Source organism: Octopus bimaculoides, chromosome 14 (assembly GCF_046866305.1).
Source record: "Octopus bimaculoides isolate indiv1 chromosome 14, ASM4686630v1, whole genome shotgun sequence".
Classification (NCBI taxonomy): Eukaryota; Metazoa; Mollusca; class Cephalopoda; order Octopoda; family Octopodidae; genus Octopus; species Octopus bimaculoides.
The window spans coordinates 35,821,294-35,830,319 of NC_142941.1; the positions used below are offsets into that span (position 1 = coordinate 35,821,294).

Sequence of the window (9,026 nt, forward strand, 5' to 3'; positions counted from 1 at the left end):
GCAATCAAACACACACACATACATAGACACATTCGCATCTATATACAACAGGTTAATTTCAGTTAGTTCTTTGGCTATCTACCATCCACAGATTCCTACATCACTTATAACATTGCTTTCTTCTGAATAGTGGAAAGAACTGACTGTCATGAAAGTGTCAAATAGGATACTTTGCCATATGGTACAAGGACCAATCCCCACCAGACAAAATGCAGTCAATATCCCCCAGGATATTGGTCTTTCTTTACAATAAAAATATTTTAGGAAAGTGAACATTTTCGGGAGGACTTTGTCCTCGGTTGGGTTTTGTCCTGATACCTTGCCATATACACTCTGAGAAGTTCCAGCACAGTCAATTTGGCACCACCTATTTGGTGTCCCTCATTTAATACTAGCTTATTTGGCATATGACATTTTAACATTTCTCTTATTCTGAAGGTAGTGAGTTGGCAGAAAAGTTAGCATGCCTGGCAAAATGATTATCAGCATTTCATCCATCTATGCATTCTGAGTTCAAGTTCTGCCAAGGTTAACTTTGCCTTTCATCCCTTTGGGATCATTAAGATAAGTACCAGTCCAGCCCTTAGATCAAAATAATTGACTTACCCACTCACACAAATTTGCTTGCCTTGAGCCAAAATTTGAAGCCAATATTTCTCTCATTCTTATCTCCTCTCTTTCTCTCTCTCTCTCTCTGTTTGTGTGTAGGTATCTAGTTATGTTTCTATGTATACATAATGTTGCCCTCTCTCTTTCTCTTTCCTTCTCACTCTATCACTCTGTATGCAGATATTTTTCTGTGTGTGAGTGTGAGTGTATTTGCTTCCAGTGCCAAAATCTACTGTCACCCAAACAGGTGGAATGTCCATTCAGCAGTAACAAATCATCAGCATACAAGCAGCTGCACTAAATTGTCTCATCCCATTCTGATTCCTTGCACTCCGAGTTTAAATTCTCCCAAGGTCAACTTTACCTTTCATTCACTCAGAGTCAATAAATGACGCACCACTCCTTGGCAATGGATTGATAGAATTCCTAGACTAGGATAAGATCACTTGGGGGCACCTGATCTGGTTTTTTATATTCTGAGTCCAAATCCCAGCTACCGGTAGCACCCTTACTTTTGAGGCAGGGAAAGGGGTTCTTCACAAGACCTGACTAATAGGTGATAGGGATCCAATGTCAGAAGAAAAACAAAATGATGACTAAAGCAACATTGTAGTTGATACTTACATGTATGTATGAATACAGATGCCGATTCCACAGCATTAAAAGGGAGATAAATGTTAAGAGGGAAATTGCCGGCTTCTGAGACTAAGCCTTCAAAGCATTAGGGGTGAGAAGGGAAAGAAGGGAGATGGAAGAGAGTGAAAGAGAGAGAATGTGGAGAGAGAGAGAGAGAGTGAAATAGAGAGAGAAGAGAAAGAGAAGGGAGTGAGAGTGAAGGTGAGGGAGGAGACAGAGAGAAAGAGAAGGGAGTGAGAGTGAAGGAGATGGAGGAGAGATAAAGAGAAAGTGAAAGGAGAGAGGAGAGAAAGAGAGAGGAGAGAAAGAGAGAGGAGAGAAAGAGAGAGGAGAGAAAGAAAGAGGAGAGAAAGAGAGAGGAGAGAAAGAGAGAGGAGAGAAAGAGAGAGGAGGAGAGAGGGGGAGCAAGAGGGGAGAGATGGAGAGCAAGAGGGGAGAGAGGGAGAGCAAAACGGGGAGAGAGGGAGGGCATGGAAATAGAGAAAGAAGGAGTGAGAGTGCTCTTACTCATACAATATTACTCAGGTTTATTGAATTTGAACCAGGACTAAAGAAAAAAACGCCTGAAATCTTGGTACTCCAGTTAGTCACAGTGTGCAATACAATACAATACTCATAGCAAGAGAAAACCATGTTTATTTAAACAAGTAAAGACATGGAAGTGTGGTTTAAGACGTTAACTTCCAGGTCACATGAATCTTGGGTTCAGTCTCACTGAATGACACCTTGGGTGAGTGTCTTCCATTAAAGCTTCCAGTTAATCAGTACATCGATCATGAAAGAACACTTAATGTATTGTGTGATCTGACATAAGATTAAACTCAGTTTATTCTTCTCAGAGAAACACCATATTCTGTACATAGTAGCATAATTTATAAGATGTATGTATATGTATGTGTATATGTAAAGACTTAGTGGTTAGGGCATTCAGGTCACAATCACACAGTCATGAGTTCAAATCCTGGCAATGCGTTGTTCATGAGTTTAGTTCCCGGCAATGCCCTTGAGGAAGACTCTTTATTTCATGTTGCTCCAGTCCACTTAGCTGGCAAAAATGAGTAGTGCCTCTATTTCAAAGGGTCAACCTTATCACACACTGTGTCATGCTGAATCTCCTTGGGAACTATGCTAAGGGCACATGTGCTTGTGGAGTGCTCAGCCACATGCATATTAATTTCATGAGCAGTCTGTTCCATTGATTGGATCAACTGGGATCCTCATTGTCATAGCTGACAGAATGCCAGTATGTGTATGTCTGTGTGTGTGTGTGTGTGTGTGTGTGTGTGTGTGTGTGTGTGTGTGTGTGTGAGTGTGTGCATGCATGTGTGTGTGTGTGTTTGCATGATGTAATGCATAAATATTGAATAAAATGCCAGGCTACTGAAACATATGTAGCTTGGGCAGCACTGTTATTGTCAACTCTTCTTTTACTGCAATTATTTACTGCATACTTTAGGTGACTTGAGATTGGAGCTGTGGAGTGCCTGTTATCTTTAAATAATTGCTCTTAATTTTACAAATAGGATGACGATATAGGAGTAATATTAGTTTACTAATTAAATGATTAATTTATCAGTCAATGTTCTCTCGATGTAGACTGCAAGCCAATCACATGCTGGAAGCTACTGAGGTAATAACAGCAATCCACATGATCCAAACCAATTGATATATATATATATATATATATATATATATATATATATATATATATATTGTATGTATGTGTGTGTGTGTGTATATAAATATATATATATATATATATATATATATATATATATATATATATAGAGAGAGAGAGAGAGAGAGAGAGAGAGAGAGAGAGAGAGAGAGAGAGAGAGAGAGAGAGATTTGGTCAAGTGACTAAGATACAGAGATCTTAGGAAACAATGTAAGCATGATACTAACTTTTTGTTTTTTAATTAATGTTTTCTTTAAAAAAAATCCCATTGGTTGTACAGCTGTGCTACATGAGAACATGTACACATGTTGATGACTAAGGAAATAGGAGAGAAACAGGAAATAAACAGCAAACAGCACCAAATAAATAACAGCAATGTAATATAGCATTTTTCTTCTTTTTCTCTTCTAATAATGGTAAAGCAGCTACTATGAAGCATTTTTGTTTTTTTTTTCACTGATATTTATTTTTATTTTATTTATACCAAACTAATTCTTTGATGGATCGTTAAAACTGTGACAAAAGAAATGGAAAAGGTGTGTGGAGAAAAAAGGTGGAAGTGGTGGTAAAGCAAAAAAAAAAAAGAAAAGTAAAAAAAATGCTTTGTTCCAGAAGGTTCTTGTGAAGTGCATTTCTAATTATTTCCTCGTCATAAGGTCACAATTAATCATGGTCGTCACTACCTAACAGTAAGCACACCAAAATAAAAAATAAAATAAAAACTATGCCTATACATACATATAAATAAAAATTAATTAAAAAGAAATAAATATAATACATACTATAAAAAAAGTATAAAGAAACAAATTAATAAAACATTATCAGAAATGAGAAGAAACGTATTCAAAGGTGCAACAACAACAACAAAAATAACAAATATATAAATAAAAAATAAAATAAGAAAATCATAAAAGAAACATGCAATAAGAACAGATGAAAAATAAGGGTTTTAATTTGATGGATTAATTTATACTCACAATGATATCGATTTTGAAGTATTTTCATCAATTAGAGAAGAACAGGGGGGAATGGAAGGTGGTTTTACTTTGTAATTTCCTACATTAAAAGAAGAATATATATTATTTACTTTTTATTTTTTTTTTTACTAATAGACCATTTTCATTAACTTTTTAATGTTGTTAATGTTATTTTTTTTTTATCTATTTTATTTGTATATTTTATTTTTCTAAATAAACCTTTCTCTCAAAATGAAGCGAAATGTCAGAATAAATGAGTACTGTAATTATATTTGATCAAACCCCTTTTTAAAAAGTAAATATCTTTTATTTTATTTTAGTTCTTCTTAACATTTCTTGTTTTTTTTTTTTGTTTTTATTTCTCTCTCCTCTCTCTTTCTAACAATTTTCAAAGGGTTCATTAGAATTTAAAGATGTGAGTTGTTTCATTTATGCAAGGAATGTCCAATCTGAAGTCTCTTGTTGAATTTATTTAAGAAAAATATTCAGTTTGAAGATGGTTGTTTTCTTTTGTCGAAATTATCAATCCATAAAGACAGTTTTCATATGTCCATCATTTGTAAAAAAGGCTTGGTGATGAGGAGGCAGGTGAATTGTAAAACTGTTTTGTTTGTTTGAATAATAACTCTTTCAGCAGCATGTTAAGTGTTAAGAGCTGCATCAGTAGTGAGGAGGACTACTGTAAGGAACGTATCAATATGCTCAATACAGCTTTGAACTAATTAAAGAGCCACATCAATACTGTATTAATAGACACTCTCATTGTTTCACTAGAAGTTTCATCAAGACACAACTGCACAGAGTCAGATTGTGGGAAATGATTATCATCCTATGGTTGCCTGTGTGCAAGGCCAAAGCTGAGGACTTGTGGTAGTATCCTCTGCCAATCACTTCTGGGGTTTTTTCCTACTCACCTCTGGACTTATGAAAAATGTGTTATGGTGTTGGTGCTGGTAACGTGGTTTGCTGAGCAACCAGTATGATGAATATTATTATTATAGTGGGAAAGGTTTGTGCAGTACTTGTCCCACTCTTTCATCCTTTAAACTTGTATTGATCTGGTGCAACAAGTGCCACAAGCCCAGAAGTTTCTAGGATGCAAGATTTCAATGGAGTTACCTTCCTTTAGATAAGCACCTAAAGTGCTAAGGGGCCTCATCTTTTCAGGGTCCATTGGGGGAGTCTGGGAGTGACCTTTTGTAGGAGGTGGCTTCATGATATGCTAATTATTAACTCATAACAGGGACCCTAGGTGTTACTGCTCTGGGTCAGAGCAGACTTGTAAACAATAGTGGCTAAGCATTGGTTTCACATTCTCCAACATATTGAAACACCTGAACCACGGCTCCTCTACCAGATGTATTTAGAGTCATACCTAGAACATCAATACAGTACAGGATTACTTTAAGGATATCTTCAACATTGACATATAACTTTGACACAAGGGCACAAGGTTTCAGGAAGAACTGATAATCAATTGTACAGATATCAGTACATTCTTCTTTCTGAGCTCACAGGCTGCCCCCTGGTGACTTACTTGACAATTACTATTCATGGAATTTAATAATAGAGCATAAAGGGACATAATCATGTATTACAAAGCAATTGATCTGTGGCTCTTAATGATTAACATAGACATATTAGTATGAGAATATAGGCAGTGTAGTAGATTGGTAGAATCAGTAGATTATCAGATAATATACCTTGTGAAATTAAATTATGACCCTGGGAAAATACAATGGTAGTTTTCTTTGTAGTCTTCTCTCAGACATTTTATATTTTGTTGTTTTTATTAGCCCTGTACAGACATGGTCAAAGAGTATTGAGCGTGATGCTTGTAAAGTGTAAACATGGTACATAGTCAAGAGTTGCTTCAGATTGTGATGAATGAGTGGTCAATATATGATTAAGCAGAGCGAGCAATGCAGCAATGTCAATAAAGGTGTCTGTGATATTTCAAATAAATTGAACACAAAGGAAGAAAATAAGGTGGTGTAACTTTAGTAGAGGTATGTGTATGTACATAATATATATATATATATGGCGGTTGTCTACTCCTTACACAGAGTTTGACCACCTCCTGTACCTACACTTTAGCCCTTTCATGGCGTCTGTTGTGGCTTTTTAAACCAGACAATGTTTTATATATATATATATATATATATATATATATATATATATATATATATATATACACACACACATGCATACATACACACATACTCCTAAGTATTCACAATACACAGAGCCTGAACAATACAACAATGTATTTTGTCCAAGGCTCTACTGTATCTGCCATGCCAATTCACCAGTTTGGATAACAACTTTATTCTATTGACTTTGGAGGGATGGAAAAATTTGACCTCAGCAGGATTTTAACTCAGAACATCAAGAGAGTGCTGTAATAAATATTACAGACTTGTCAAAAAGCCAAACAATTCAAGCAATCCATCACCCTAGACACCGACCATGTCCAGTGTTTGCTGTGGTACAGTGACTCATGTGCCTCAATGACCATCAGAGCTATACCGGTGGGATGTAAGTTCCTGGTAGGACTTTCCCATGCCAGAAAGGCCAACGGTAAAGGATCAACTAATATGGACCACCTCTTCCAAGAGGTAAAAAGGGGTTTGTATAGGGTCAATACACCTACTGGCAAAAAAGAAAAGCTAGCGAAGCATCAATGACAATTGAAAGCCAACAAGACCTGAGAGAAGAAAACCGTCCTTCATTGAAACATATGACACAGGGCAGCAAAATACAAAAGAAAGTTGCAATGATAAAGCAGGGATCCAACAGGAGAGAAGCAGAAAACAACAGCCCAGAGTAAACAGTGGAGAAAAGTTAGCCATGGTCTATGACACACAGGATAACACAGGGCTTTAGTAAAATAAGTACTTCCTTGGATTGGCACTTTGTTCCATCAAGGGCAGAAAGAGGAAAAGCAAAGATAACATCAGCAGAATTTGAAGTCAAAGAGTAAAGAGCAAGGACAAATACAAGGCATTTGTGCACTTTTCCAGTGATTCTGCCACTTTATCACCTTATCAGTTTGTTATAAGTACTTATTGTTTCAACATCACAGAAAGGTAAATACAAAACCCAACAGGTGTAGAATCTAATAATAGAGCATAAGGAGATATTATCAATTACCACATACCACAAAGCATTTAATTTTTGATTCTTAAACACTAATAAAGACATACTGGTTTCAAATTTTGGCACAATGCCAGCAAGTTGGTTTCAGTGATTCCAGTGATCAACTTGTACTTATTTTATCAACTCTAAAAGGATGAAAGGCAAAGTTGACCTCAGTAGAATTTGAACTCAGAAAGTAGAAATAGATGAAATACCATGAAGCATTTTGTCCAGCATGCTAACAATTCTGCCAGCCACCACTTTACTGATAAAGGTATGTTAAGAAATGGACAGGGTGGTGAATTGACAGAATCAGTAAAGTGTCAGATTATATACCTCATGATACATAGTTATGAACCTTCATGTTCAGAATTCAATTCCTGCCACAGTCAACTTCAGTTTTCATCTTTCAAATAAAGTCTCACTGGTGGAAGGTGCACAGGCACAGTAAACGCTGAAAATGTGCAGAAAATAGACTCCATTAACTGCCAGGGGTGCAAGCTGGAGGTAGTAAATAACTTCTGTTATCTAGGTGACCAAGTTGGTAGTGGAGGTGGATGCTCCAAGAGCATAGCAGTGAGAATAAGATTCGGATGGGTGAAGTTCAGAGTGAAAGGCAGATTGTTTGATGCCTGTGTGCAAACAGCTATGCTGGATGGCAGTGAAACATGGGCTATGACAGCTGAGGACATGTGTAGGTTTGTAAGAAATGAAGCCATTATGCTTTGCTGGATGTGCAGTGTTAGTGTACATGTTTGACAATGTAAGCATCTTGAGTGAAAAGTTAGGCGTAAGAGGAATCAGATGTGGTGTGCAAGAGAGATGACTGCATGATATGGTCATGTGATGCGTATAGATGAGGACAGTTGTGTAAAGAAGTGCCGATCTCTAACTGCAGAGAGAACCTGTGGTAGAGGTAGACGCAGGAAGACATGGGACGAGGTGGTGAAGCATGATCTTCAAAATTTGAGCATCACAGAGGCAGTGACTGGTGACTGAGCCCTTTGGCAGTGTGCTGTGCTTGAGAGAACCCATAAAGCCAAATGCACCTGTGCTGGTGGCATGTAAAGAACACCGTTTGAACGTTGGGCCTCACAGAGGCAAAGTGACTGAGCTCCTTTCAAGTGTTGGTCCTCACAAAGGCAATGACCAAAACCTCTGGCATTATGCCATGCTTGAGAAGAAGACCCATCAAGTCAAGCAAAATTACAGTCATAGCAGATACTGGTGTTACATAAAAGCACCCTTTATACTCTCAGAGTGGTTGGCATTAGAAAAGGCATCCAGCCGTAGAAAACCATGCCAAATCAGACTGGAGTCTGGTGCAGCCTTCCAGCGTGCCAAGCCAGTCAAATAGTCCAACCTATGCCAGCATGGACAACAGATGTTAAATGATGATGATGATGATGATGATGATGATGATGATGATGACTTTCCATTTTGTGCAACATTTCGTCAGGAACTTTCATAATCACTATTTGAACCCCATAAGAATAAATGTTGCTTTTTCTGGAACCAGTTAGGGAACTTTTTCTCTTAGCTCACAAGAAGGGAACCAAATTTTCCTCACTTTTAAAAAGAAAGAGAAGACACTTTGGACAATGTAGTGTTAGGTAAATAAAAATAAGAGATGCTCATAGACAGGTCATCTTTGATTGATTATAAGACAGTTTGCTTAAAGGTACAGTTACTTTCTCAAGTCCTACTGATTCATACGGACCAGTTTCCTAGTTTCCATGACATATATATTCCCCACCTGGACGGGACACCAGTCCATCACAGGATTATTCATTTTTGCCAACTTAGTGGACTGGGGCAATGTGAAATGAAATGATTTGCTCAAGAACACAATGTGTCATTCAGTCTAGGAATCGAAACCACAATCTTACAATCAGTAGCAAAACACTAAACCACGCATCTCCACTAGAACGGTTTGCTTTATCAGGAAAAACTTGATAGTAAGCAGTTGTGAAGCTTTTATTGTTTCA

At 37.2% G+C, this 9,026-nt stretch overlaps 1 protein-coding gene across 1 annotated transcript in view; it reads right to left on the reverse strand.

Moving 5' to 3' along the window:
• The window catches only part of LOC106883333 (protocadherin beta-9), a 311,641-nt gene extending 307,642 nt beyond the window's left edge, over positions 1 to 3,999 (reverse strand). The window contains exon 1 of the mRNA XM_089362699.1: positions 3,901 to 3,999. The gene's annotated coding sequence lies outside the window, so the exon portion shown is untranslated. The remainder of the gene's footprint in view (positions 1 to 3,900) is intronic.
• Positions 4,000 to 9,026: the final 5,027 nt, after the last annotated feature.